The following is a 14,415-nucleotide window of genomic DNA, read 5'->3' on the forward strand; positions in this document are numbered from 1 at the left end:
AATACATGTTGTAGGCGAGCGTGTGGGCGTTCCGCGCACTTGCCTCCTGTACTTCCCCCGTGACGCCCACATTTTCACGAGTTGTTCCCCATTCCGCGTGTTACACCCCGTGTTCCGCCTACTTTTGTCATGTGCACCGCGCTATGTGCGCTTTCGCTGTGGCCTTAGTGTACGCCGTTAGATGACCTGTGCGCCGGCCTGCGCCGCACACTTTTTCAGCGCACATCCCTGATTTTACTCGCGCACGGACTTCCATGAATAGATGGTTTCCCTGCGATATTCGCACTTGCACTGCGATTTTCGCTCTTTCACTGCGAATCGCACGTTTTCGCACGCTTGCGCCGAAATTTTCGGCGTACATTAATTCCATGAATTGACCTATATATATGAGCCTCTCGATCTAGGACAAGCCTTTGGGAATGATTCCAGAATATTTAAAAGGCATATTGATTATTTCAGAACATTTGTATATATTTGTTTTCTTTTAATGTGTAAGGTTGAATATGTACCGCCAATAACACAATAAAAACATTAAAACAAAGAGAAATTGGAATCTGAAAGACAGGATTACTGAAAATGTAAAAAATATGCTGTGGGAGGCGGAGATGGCCTTTAATGGCCCCCAGCACGAGCCCAGGTAGGCCCGAGTGAAGTGAAGGCATACGCAAGGGCTGGGCCACTAAAGGCCATGTCCGCCCCCCAAAGCAGTGCTGAAACCATTCCCATCCCAGGGTTTAACCAGGGTGTGAATGGTTTATTTTCCTTTCCTCCAGTGATTGGTGTGCAAGCAATGCCAATATCTAGAGGAAAAATATGGCTGCCACTATAGAGAAAAGGCACTGGGCCTCTTTATGAGTCACCCGGTATCGAAATAACGGTGGCGGTAAACCCGCCACCACCGTTGTTTCCATACCGGGTGATCTCGAGTCCTGCAGGCGGAGGTGTCATTCCCTCCAGGTCTGACCTGGCGGGTTTAACACCACCCGCCTTCAGGCGGACGTGGAAACACCGGCACCATCACGTGATGGTGCCGGTGATTCCAATTCCCCTTTCCCATCGAGTCCTATGGTACTCAATGGGAATGGGGATTTACCGAATTCCGCCTCCTGAATTCCCTGGTCACCAGTACATAATGCCCCGGTAATTCTGGGAATCACAGAGGCAGAATGGTAATACGAGTCCGTCTGTAACCTGCCGGAATTTCAGGCACGGTTACCGCTAGACTCGTACTGAGGCCCACTAAGTCCCTTTTCCATGTCCATGGTGGCGGCCAGGAGCGACAAGGGAGATGGGCCAGATCCAAAGCTCTGGTACAGTAGGCAAGTGGGGAGGGAGGAGTGTGGTAGAGGTTTGGATTGTTTTGGGGGGTGGGGAGGCAACCAGGAGAGGCTTTCCCGTGCCTCCCCACATAAAAAATGAAGAACTGGCAGCAAATGTGTATTCTCACCCCTGTTCCATCCACCTGATTGGCTATTCATTCATCCCCGGGAGCGAATGAGCCTTATTTTGACTTCATTTCATGCTCCTCTGACAGGACAATTTATCAACCCTCACACTTAGCACTATTTGCACAGACAGAGCCAGTCAATGTCATGTAATTTCAGCTGCACTATTGGATTTCCATTCACGAGAGAACAGTAGGTGTGAGTAAAATTGCATGATTTACTTCTGCATATTTGTTTTTTGTTGCCATATTTCTTTGCTTGTAGTGGAAATCATGCCGGATTCTAACACCTTAGAATGGTGAAATAAGGAATATTCACAAGAGGACATAAGACACTCATGAATGTTTTGTTTTCCTGATGGTGCTGCAGGCATGCTGAATCCACTTTTTTCTGAAAGAAAACAAATACAAGTATCAAGCACTATTTGCCTATTCTACATCATCCTCAATAACTTCACCAGTGTCTACTGACCAGTGGACTGATAGTAAAAGCAATATCTGCCATAATGCGGCTCTAGAATGTGGGTCAGGTCGGAATAACCTGCTGTTGAAGTGGGGGAATTACACCTAGTATCTTATTCAGAAACAATATTTTGCATTGTTGTTTCCATAATCTTTCCAGATACATATTTTCTAAAACATTCCAACAGGTAGGGCATTCACAATTTTTAAAAGGAGCACAATGTCATAGAAGAAGGTGTGTGTGTATGTGTGGTACATGCCATTTTACCACACATCATGACTTAATTTGGCATACACAACAACACCCCTAGGGTATTTTCTACTCATGTATAGTGTTTTAACATCAGTGGGATGGCGACATTTTCTGAGTAAAGACCCGCCATATACTATCACAGACATGATGTTTAGGTATTGTTTGACATTCTGCCTAACATTAACACATGTTAACTTCCTATGCTGATGTTGGATTTATATTACCCAAGTGTGACCCAACCCAGCATGTACACCCTCCTCACACATGCAACGACATGACATGTAACGTTATGCATGAATTAATGTGTCACCAAGTTATACATGAATGAGTGTGTCACCAACATCTTAATGGCTTGTAACATTCACAGTGTGTATCATGCAGTTGCTGCAGGAAGATGGCAAAATGTAAATGTACACCATGAAAGCATTTAACTTAAGTCATATTATGAGTCAATGAATGGGGTGGGCACAGAGTGGCTCTATTTATATGCAGAGGGATAGAAGTGTGTGCATGTTTTGCAGAGGGATTTGACACCACATGGTGCATCATAGGGACGGTCTACACACACAAGGAGGACAACAGCGAAGCCCCAGGAAGGCTAGCAGCAAGGTGGCAGAGGGATGTAGTCAACATATGCAAAAGCAGGAGTACAGACTCAAGTGGACTGCACTCAGTGGAAGGTAACTTTAACCTACTAAAGCAGTTGCTTACTGATGTCCATTTCTAAGAACAGGCCCTCACAACCTCATGCCCACAAACCACTAGACAATTGCAGAAGAGAGCCACTACCATGTGCAATACCTGGCAAACAAACTGCTACAAAATTGCCAACACACAGCAGGACAGAGACAATGCACACAGAAGCCCGAAGCAATGAGGTAAGTAAAGCCCTATTAACCCAACCCTAAAAGCTCAAGTTGTGCATGCACATCTCAAACACACACAAAAAAACACAACCACCTCTCTGCAAAGCAACCTGCATGCACTTCACCACACTGCAACGACTAAACATCCACACAGAGTCCTGCACAACAGCCCATAGGAACCTACGGAGCAGTAAATCGCACCCTAGCCCAACAAACGTTGCAAACCGAACTGAAGCTGTCAACAGGCTATCACAACTCTCAGTCTACTTGTTTCCGATACACCATACTAGCCCACCACTCACCACACACACTCTTATCTTTCAGATCTGCCAGAGTGCCAGGGGACCACTCCAGTGGTGATATTGCGCTATACAAATGATCTTTAACATTAACATTTAGTTGGCAGATGACACATTCAAGTATTATAGGTTTATGTATCGTTTGTACTTGTAGTATAAAAAAGGGCCAAGTTACTTTAGTACTCAGGGGGAGATGAGTGCAATGTTGTATGCAAAAGATGGGGGCGGGTGGAGACATAGATGCTGTAGTACCTTCTCTTGGAAGCATGCTGTTTGTTGTGGAATGGAGGAAACCTGACAAAAGCACGCCACATGGGATGGGAGAACATCTGTGACCTGTACTATTGCCCATGCATGTGAAAGAAATACTGTGTCTATGTTTCTTTCTGTTAGGAGCTAGTGGCAGTCTATCTGAGTGCTGAGCACAATATCAGCTCAGCAGTCGCTGCTTCCTGCATTGCTTTCCTGTAGCACTGGTAGCTTTGATTATTTGTGGTAGATATTTGATGTGGTCCTTACGTAGGAAGACGCGTATTTGACATTCTTGTTCTGTGCAAGCATGCAGTGCTTTTATATTGTAAAATGCCCTTCCCCTACCTGCCTGCATCATTTCAGATCATGCTGTGTGAATAGTACGCCTCATACATTACCCATTTTCCTGTGGGTATGGGCTTTGGGTGAATAATTTATTTTGGAACACTGATCCTGGTGAGCAAGATGACTTTTCTCTTCCACCCCCAAGGTTTAACATAATATTAAAGTTAGGCTTTTTCATTCCATTTTGGCATCAATAAACTTGTTTGGGTGCAACATATTCGGATGTTAAATTCCTTTGCTTTCTTCACAAATGTGTGGATAGCTGGTGTGCTATAAATATTGTCAATTACATATTGAGATTGTGTTGCTGTGGTAGTAGTAGAAGTTAGCATGTTTCTATATTCTGCTGTGTTTATTTTTCACTGCAAATATTTAGATGTAATTGAAACATGGACAAAACATGCAAAAGTTAAGAAAAAATTCACGTCTGAACATTCGTATTTTAATTTAAAGAATGATTTTCCTTCACACTTGGGAAATTGATTTATTTTACAGACTGTTCTCAAGTTTTACAAATTAGAGGTGGATTATCTGAAGAAATGTTACAGGAAAATCTCAAAACAACAACAAAGCGACATTGCATCAGTTCAACATTGCATTAATTACGTCCCGTCCTCCCTTCCTTGTCACAGTCTTTACTACATGATAGCTGACTGCCTTCCCAGTAAGGTTGCCTGAGGTCACTTCCCCATGTTGCACTCACAGGCTGTGGGTGCTGCACTGTAGCAGAGCAGGTGGACACCTTCTCCCTGGTCTCTGCCCCTTAGCAACATCCCATTGGAATAACAGACAAAAAGCCACTATTAGGAACCTGTGCATGAATCCTTGCAGCATTCCTGTATCACATCGAGTATATGAGAGATGATATGCACTCAGGCAACCGTTAAGCTTCCCTCAACCCTGATGGAGCCCCTTCCCTCTGCCCTCCAGCACCGGATACCATTGCGCTGGACTCCCCATCAAATCGTGCACTGCTGGGGGTAAGGATTGACTTTTTTGCTGACTTTTCATTAATCATGGCAAATAATATTCAAACTGCCTCTTAATTGCACCTTATCATTGTGCTTGCCTCCTCTTGGTCTGGCATGCCCTGCATGGCGCGCTTTGCGTGAAACCCACTTGGGTACATTTACAATCTGATTTGTGTGCTGTATGCTGCCTCCATCCTTTGAGACCCTCTAAGATGGCCGTCATTTTTATTGTACTGCTTGCATTATGTTGTCCTGTTGTGGGCCAGCCCCTGCCCCCCTCCCACTGGCTGCCATGGCCCCTTTAGCAAGTGGCTGAAGCCGGGAGGCAGGAGCCGGCCACACCACCTACGGCCCAAAACGGGGCCCTGTCTACCCCTGTCCACCACGGTACGCCACTAGTCCTCCCCTTATTATACCCCTTAGTGAACCCCCGCCAGTGTCTCCGTGTCCCCTGTGTCCCCGCCAGTGTCTCCGCACCCCCCTGCCCCCGCCAGTGTCTCTGTGTCCCCCCTGCCCCTGCCAGTGTCTGTGTCTCCCCTGCCAGTGTCTCTGTGTCCCCCATGTCCCCGCCGTGTCCCCCGGCCCCCGCCAGTGTCTCTGTGTCCCCCCTGCCCCCACCAGTGTCTGTGTCCCCCCTGCCCCTGCCAGTGTCTCAGTGTCCCCCCTACCCCCGCGACTGTCTTTGTCCTCCCAGGCTCTTCCAGTGTCTCCATGTCCTCCTGCCCCAGCCAGTGTCTGTGACCCCCCTGCCCCTTCTAGTGTCTCAGTTTCCCCCCTGCCCCCGCCAGTGTCTGTGCCCCCCTGCCCCTGCCAGTGTCTTTGTTTCCCCCCTGCCCCTGCCAGTTTCTCTGTGACCCCCTGCCAGTGCCTGCATGTCCCCCTGCCCCCGCCAGTGTCTCTGTGTCCCACCTGCCCCCGCCAGTGTCTGTGTCCCCGCTGCCCGCCAGTGTCTCTGTGTCCCCCCTGCCCCCACCAGTGTCTCTGTGTTCCCCCTGCCCACTCCAGTGTCTCTGTATGCCCCCACCAGTGTCTGTGTCCCCCCTGCCCCTGCCAGTGTCTCTGTGTCCCCCCACCAGTGTCTGTGTCCCCCTGCCCCCACCAGTGTCTCCGTGTCCCCCCTGCCCCGGTAGTGTCTGTGTCCTCCCTGCCCCCGCCAGTGTCTGTGTCCCACCTGCCCCCACCAGTGTCTCTGTGTCCCTCTGCCCCTCGTCAGTGTCTCTGTGTCTCCCCTGCCCCTGCCAGAGTCTGTGTCCCCCCTGCCCCCGCCAGTGTCTCTTTGTCCCCCTGCCCCTGAAAGTGTCTGCGTTCCCCTGCTCCCGCCAGTGTCTCTGTGTCCCCCCTGCCCCCGCCAGTGTCTCTGTGTCCCCCTGCCCCTCGCCAGGGTCTCTGTGTCCCCCTGCCCCTGTCATTGTCTTTGTCCTTCCTGCCCCCGCAAATGTCTCTATGTCCTCCCTGCCCCGCCAGTGTCTCTGTGTCCCTCCTGCCCCCTGTCAGTGTCTATTTATCCCCCCTGCCCCCACCAGTGTCTCTGTGTCCCCCCAAATCCCACCAGTGTCTCTGTGCCCCCCCCACCCCCTGCCAATGTCTCTGTGTCCCCCCTGCCCTCTGCCAGTGTCGTCCCCCTCCCTTCCTCTTCCCCCTCCTCTCCCCTTTCTCTCCTCCTTCACTCCCCCCCCTCTGTCAAATCCTTGTACTACCCCAGTTGCCTTCCGACATTGAAATCCTTAGCCGGCTGTCTTGCCTTTCGTCCTACCCATCCCCCTCCCTCACTTCTTGACCACTCTTAGCACTTACTCTTATCACTGGTCTTGACCTCCGATAACAGCTTGTCTGTCCCCTTCTTCCCTTCTTGTTTTTCTCCCCCTCCCACCCCAGTACTATCTTGAGTAGCCATTGACTCTTTGGATAGTCTTTTGTTTTGTTCCTCACCTTCCCCTTTCTCTCCTCTCCCCTACCTCCCCTCCTTCCCCTACCTCTTGTCACTCTTGCACTGCAACAATTGTCGATAGATATAGTAATGTTACGGCTAGATTTGTTCTCCTTCTTTCCTCCTTATCCTCTCCTTTTTTTTTGTTCCATGCACTTTACTATATGTTTATGATTTGATAGTTATTTTTCTCATTCTGTACTGTTTCAAGGACTTGTACGAATGTAATTGTATTCTCACATGTTCCCTCCCTCCTTGAAGCTCTTTGAAACACTTTTTTGTGTATAGGCGCTATACAAAAAAACAATCAATCAATCAATCGATCAATACCCACACGCTGAGATAGTGGATGAATGCTATCAAGAAGATGCCCTTTGCCAAGCTGTCGAAATGGAGCATGAACAGAATGGATGTACATTACAACAAATTCTAATGACAGTAAAACAATGTCATAAAGAAGATATAAGAACCTATGCTGAAACAATATAAAAATACTTAAGGATGGCGATATAATTGGAGTACTAAGAGAAACATGTATGATACAGTAATCATGAACACAAAGAAGAATGAAGTGATTCACTAGTTATTAACTGTAAATATGCCCTAACGCAAGGTAGAAAGAACACATAGATGCTTGCTTATAAGAGGTATATATTCAACGTTTAGGCCGACCATTAGAAACAAAACGGATGACGGCTTATGTCAATCAACCCAGCTACCTCAAAATACAAGCCCAGGATCACAAAGTGAAAAGTCGATGAAGAGGCTGTTTTTCCCTTGCAAAATAAAGGATTATATTGGTCTGAGGCCAAGGCTGCTATTTCGTGAGATGAAGGAAAAGTAGGAAGGGAGTCTAATGAGCAGAACATGTGCAAAGGACATATTTCTCAAGATTGGGAGGAACAAGAACATTTACAGATGCCAAGTATTGGACAATTAAAAGTGTAATAAGATTATATGTGATAAAGTGAGCAAGTCTCTAAAGGCCAAGAGGAGCAACTGCAACTAGTATAATTGAATCAAACAGTGTTAAATACACTGTCATCAAAACGGACACATTTTTGGTCTCTTAACACCTGGTGAAGAGCTCACAAACAAGGGCTATTCATTAGGGTTGAAACTAAGATAATGGTGTGCCTACACTCCCTTGAATGTTCCAGGACAGTGCAGACTGGCAAGGTCAATATTCAAACTGAGGACACTGACATCAGGCCTACCGATGAGAGAGGGTAGACTAATTGGGAAAATAAGGGAAGAGCTGATGCATCTCAAAGCACCTCGGTTCCATTTCTATGTATATGCTGCTAGCGAGCCAAATGTTCAAGGTTGGGTTTGGGTTGCCAACCAATCAGAAAAGCCTGCCATGCTCTTTTACATACAATTTTGCACACCGAAGTACACTAAAGTACTGTTGGCTGTTGCAGGCGACTCGTCTAAGACTTCACTGGATTTGCCTGCCTTGGATTTGAAAAGACTTTCCCTGTCGCCCAGCTAGTCTGCATTAAAGCAGACGTCTTTGGCGGGCACACAGAGGCTGCCTGACCCTCAATTTGGAACTTGCCACTCGATTGGACCAGTAGTCGAAAGCCCGCCTCTGGCTCCTCCCCCCCATTACATTCAAATACAACGTGTGCAGCGCACCCGCGCGCACACACGGAAGTACACTAAAGTACTGTTGGCTCTTCGCTGCTTCGATGAATTTTGATGTTAAGATTGTGCCTGATAACATTCTAACTTTGATCTCGATATAAGGCCTGACTTTGACTTGTGGTTCGGTAAGATAAACTTGAAGAAGTTTACTCAAAGTAAATTATTTGGTGTGTTGCCCTCTGCCCTTTTTCTGTATCGTGGCTCTTCTAGCTACTGTCTCAGTGGCGCATTCGTATTTACAAAGCGTGTCCTTAACTCGCTAATTTAGAAATGCCAGTTACCGTTAACTATACTGTTAGCCATTTACTTACACTTATTTACCTCACCTGTGTTACCATTCTTAGGAATTCCTATGATAACTGTCTATAACAGTTATGGGTGCAGGCTTACAGAGTAAATGTAACCACTTAACCATTACGGCACTTACATCTTCTAACATTGATTCACTTGTTTGTAACGGCCGCACATCATACATTGAACCCACTGCTTTAGAAGCAATGATCCCAGGTACTCTTGCGGTGGACAATGCCTGCCCTAATTTGTCTTCATATGCGGTTATGATACACGCCAATGAAATTAGTTCACCATCAACTCCTTGTCCCATAACTTCACATGGTGATAGAAATATGAACAACTCTCCAGCTATGCCTTCAGCAAACTTTTCGGAAGTTGCCCCGAGGTGCCCTTATCGAACCTATCTACCAGTGATCTACACAATCGCATCATAAAAAACCTATCCACCAGTGATCAACATGATCGTATCATAAAAAACATGGCTGCCCTTGATGACCAAGTGTCCCGTGCCATAGGTACATTGACCCCTCTTCTCTATGGCCCGCTTAAGAAGTTTCAAAGGGCTCTGTCGCAATCACTTGCTGACCAAGGTTCGGTAAGTGAGCCTGTTTGTGTCAGTTTACAAGATATTAACCACAAACTGCCTCCTCCGTGTATGTCCTATTCATTGGTTATTGCAGATGTCTCAATTAGGCCTTTCCAAATCGATCTTTTGGATGGCCCAATTGACTCAGGTGAGAAACTTTTGCGATCGCCATGTACTTTTCCAATAATCATTAAAATACTAGATTTACTGGATAAAGGGCATGACCTGAATCATTTAGAATTGAAAGAGAAAAAAGGCACCCTGCACCATCTAGGCTCCAAAATGGATAAGATTGAAGGTTTTATTATTGCTTCAGACACCTTACGAGCCATAAATAATAAAACTACTCAGTTTGCCTCGGTGCAATTTGAAAAAGCTACTCAAGCTGGTGATGAGTCAAGCACTCACGCCCCACAACCTCCAAGCATCTCCAATACCTCCTTGCCATGCAACTGCACATCTGAATTAAAATAACTTAAAGTTTTAATAGAAGCAATGAATTCTGCCATGATTTCTCAATTGAGCAAGCTGGTTCCCCGTGCTGACTGTCCGGATAGTCCTTCAACTTTGGTGAGGGTGCTTGACGAACAACAGCTGAAGGAACGTAAATTCCGAAAAGGATTTCTTTTTCATGTCTTGCCATGCAAAAAAGGTGCACCTAAGAGCAATGAAAAGAAATACAAAGAGGAAAAAGGAATCCATGGCTAAAAACTCTGACAAGGAGGGAAGTAATAACAATATGACATCATTGAGATCTGAATCTTCTCAGATCTTCCAACAAGAAACGGTCATAGTATGATAGTCTGATGAGGAAAGCATTGACCTTCAGCAACTCTCAAAAGAGAGTCAGGAGGCACTAATATTGACTCCAAGCATTAAATCTAAATCACAAACCAAAAATAAAAGGATTGAATCTATCACGAAAAAAGCAAGGGTCCCTGTGAAAATGACAACAATTAAGCCCCCTCTAGCCGATGTCCCGATCAAAACCCTTCTGGTTAATCTCGAATCATTGGTAACTGAAAAGGAGACCAAAGTGATCGACGAGACATCTCTCTCACACTCGAAATCAAATTTGACCAGCTATTTTCCGATTTTAGGAAGAAGCTGTACTACTAGAAAAGACGTCACACTCGAGCATTCCATCGCCAATAATGAATTAAAAACCAATACCAACCCTCATCCGGAATTGAGAAAATCTTACAGTGCAGCTTGCACTGAGCTTCCTTGTTGTCCAGGGATCCCTGTAGGAAAAAAAGAGATTAGCAAAACCAAGTTCTCAAATACTGTAAATGGCAAGGGAAAAGTCTCAGTATTAGATACTGAATCTGCCCAACATAAATCCAACTCCGTAGCACCCACCCCTGGCAAGTACAAGATGCCCTTGTCAGATAACGAGTTGGAAAATGAACAATCTACTTCAATGAAAAGGAACAGTACCTTTGGCAATGTGGAGGCAAAAACTATCTTTGCCCCTACTCACATTTCCATAAATGGTCCAGCTCTGAGTAGAGTCGTTCCTGAGACCAACTCTAAGGACCTTGTGAACTCTTATCAAATCCCTCTAGGAATTCTGAAAGAAGCACTGGAAGAGGGTACGTTTAGTATTGAAACACTCATGAAGCCGATCCCTGAAGTAGAACCATTGCCACCTTTATGCACTGAACTAAAAATCCCCTTGAAATCCCACCATGAGATTCTAGAAATTCTCAGAAAGGCTTTATACACCCACGATTTAATGTTGAAACCCAAAATAAGGCATTACCAACATCCGGATCGCAAATGGTGAAAGGGGAAGCCCCCCCCTTTGAATTGAGGAGAAAAGCCCTGAGAATTCGCATGAGGTTATTAATAAATTCCACCTTGTTGGCACGAAGGAAACAGGGCTTCAACTGCAGGGTAGCGCATTAATCAATCTTTTATCCTGTCGCTTTTCTCACCTATCCCACAACTAAGAATGGTCAAATCTGAAGACATTCTTAGAGTGTCTATAGCCCAGACTGACAATTGTAGAGCAGTATGCTATTTGAGCTCTGAAACCATACAGAAGTTTCTTTGGTTTCATCGTGATGAGCTCAAAAATCAAGGTCTAAACCTATTTACCTTTGAATTGGAATCTACAGCCAATGACTTTCTAGCCTACATTGACCCTGTTGTTGCTGCGAAACCAGTGAGTGGTATTAACGCTCAACAAACTAACGGTAGAGTTGATGGAGATTTGCATGCGCTCCTAACCCATTTAGCCATAACAAAAGGTATGCCATGGGTTGAACCAATGGTCACTGCTTTTTTGGGAACCAAAACACCAACTATTTCTTCGTAGCATGCTGAATATGGTTTGCTTAAGGTTCTCTCTTGGAACACCTGTGGCTACGCAAATTTCATGGGATGGCATGCATCATTACCAAGCAAAGATCAACCAACGATTCTAATATTACAGGAGACAATGAAACTGACCGCATTTTCTATACCAGGGTTTACCACTCATTGCAAGCTTGCTAATAGGCCTCTTTCAGGACGACCCAGTGGCGGCCTTGTAATAGCCATTAACAATTCGGTTAACCTCCAGTCAAAATGGGTATGGGAATCTGTAAATCTTTTGGGTGTCTTGTACAGAACAACTTGTCTAAAAAAAACGTTTATTTTAATTATTTGTCTATACTGGAATCCCGCTAGATCCTCGATCGAAGTAATGCTAGACAAACTGGATGAATGTCTAGGGAACATATCCACGAAATACCAACCCCTAGAAATTATTATTGGAGGTGACTTCAACGGTGACTATAGGGAATTCAGTGAATGCAAACCTCTTAAACCCTCACATCTGTCACGAGGAAGAGGTGCGCAATTCAGAGAGCTACTAGAAAATTGGGATATGGATATGGTAACAAGTAATGATGTAAAGAACCAAATTACATGGTCCCGTGGATCCAAATCATCGACAATTGATTTTATTTTTGCCACCCGATCCCTGTTCACTCTCATCTCACCATTGCAATATAGTTGCATCCTTACTAGTGACCATGCACGCATTGTTTGTAATCTGAAATGGGAATGCAGACTATTGGCTATTGAACCAGCTCTGACACTAGTTGAGATCGATCGTCCTCAAATCTCCATTAGATGGAGTCAAGGACTGTGCCAGCAATTTGTTAATTATGTATCACATCAGATACAATCATTTCAATTCTCCAACAAGGAAATTGAACCTTCCATGATAAATTGTTATTCTGATGTGATAAATAATGTGCTTTCCTTCTTTAGCAAAAGGTATACTGGGTGTGCTCACCCCCACCCGTTTGATTCCACTTTTAAGATCCTCAAACGAGTGAAAAATAAGGCACTTAGACAACTCAAAACATCTAGCCGATTTATGAGGGCGCAAATTCTGAAGGAATTTAAGAGGAACTTGAAACACGCACGTATACTTAAATACAATAGAGAGAATTGCAACCCCATTAGAGCAATATCTTTGCATGACACAAGAACAATATGGCGCATGATGAGAAAGCATGACAAAGGACTCCCATCAACCTCATTTTGTTGTATACCTGATAGAGTATGGTGTGACTACATAACAACCAAATTACGCATTCCATTGAGATTTGAGTATGTTCCAAATGTACAGTTGTGCTATAGCAGGATCACCCGATTGAAATGGACGCAGGAAGATCTCAAATGGGCAATGTCAAAAATATCATACTCTAAATCAGCAGACCCTGATGGCTTTCCTCCCTGCCTTTATAAAGCTGACCCTGAGTTTTGGGTAGAAATTTTGAAAACTAAATTTGACTTTATTATCAATAATGGTCAAATTCCCCCCTCATGGACTACAGCTAATATTGTCCAAATATTCAAAAAGGGCGATCCTTCTATGCCACAAAATTACAGACCAATCTCTTTGATCGATACAGATGCGAAATGGTTCGCCATTCTTCTCTTACACGACCTTGAAAAGTTTATTGAAGAAAACAGCCTTTAATCGAGACACCAAACAGGTTTCAGAAAAGGTATGAGTACCTTGTTGAATGCTGCTGTCATGTCCCACCTCACTGCAGGCACAAAGGTAAAGAATTCTCAATCTATATACATGGCCATGATAGACATCACATCAGCTTTTGATAATATGGTACGAAACCTCCTATGGAACAGGTTGAGGTCGATGGGAATCCCCTCAGCACTACTCTATTGGTTTATCAAACTCCATACTAACACCTCATACAAAATAAAAATTTCTGTAGACGGTAGAACAACTGATCAAATTAGCACGTCCATTGGTCTCCAGCAAAGCTATAATTCAGCGGCAACTTTCTTTAATCTGTATCTTTCTGACATTGATAAGGAATGGGACCATAGCAACTTGTTCTCTGTGAAAATTGGTTCTCTACAGCTGAAATGGATCACGTTTGCAGACAACATCATAGTCTTCGATCCCACGCCAGCCGGGCTGCAATCTAAGCTATAGCTTTTTCAGAAATTTGCAGTTGCACATAAACTTATTCCAAACCCTGCAAAAACAGCCATTTTAAAATTCGGTACTGTAACAATCAAGAGGGTCAGTTATACCACGGAGGGGCCCGAGACCCAGAGGCCCACCTGGTTGGGGAATGGTGGGGTCAGGAGATATCTAATCCAGGCGAAGCACAGATGGAGGAGTGTAATATGGAACTCCAGGACGGGCCCAAAAGAGTCGGAACGCAGCCTTTCTGCGAAGTAGCAGAGACGCCGACGTTCGAATCTGGCGGAGGTGTGAAAGACTTGGAACATTCGGGCGGACACACAAGAGTCAGAACATCGCACTCATATGAATTAGAAGTCACGCCGACGTTCGATTCTGACAGCCGGCAGAGAAATCAAGGAAACGCGCGCAGGGAGAGGCGGGGCTAGCGCAGCATGGGGAACCTGCGGGTGCTCGGCAGTTGTAACCCACATGAGAACCGCGGAGCCGCGGACTATGGAAATCTGTTACGCTCACCTGGTGTCCACGGGGGCGTCGATCTGCACTGGGCTGTTGTTACCTCTTCCAGCGACACACGGGGCGCCAAAATGATGGACTGGACCGGACC

The sequence above is a fragment of the Ambystoma mexicanum genome, chromosome 1q (genome assembly GCF_040938575.1).
Source record: "Ambystoma mexicanum isolate Mex_15411 chromosome 1q, UKY_AmexF1_1, whole genome shotgun sequence".
NCBI lineage: Eukaryota > Metazoa > Chordata > Amphibia > Caudata > Ambystomatidae > Ambystoma > Ambystoma mexicanum.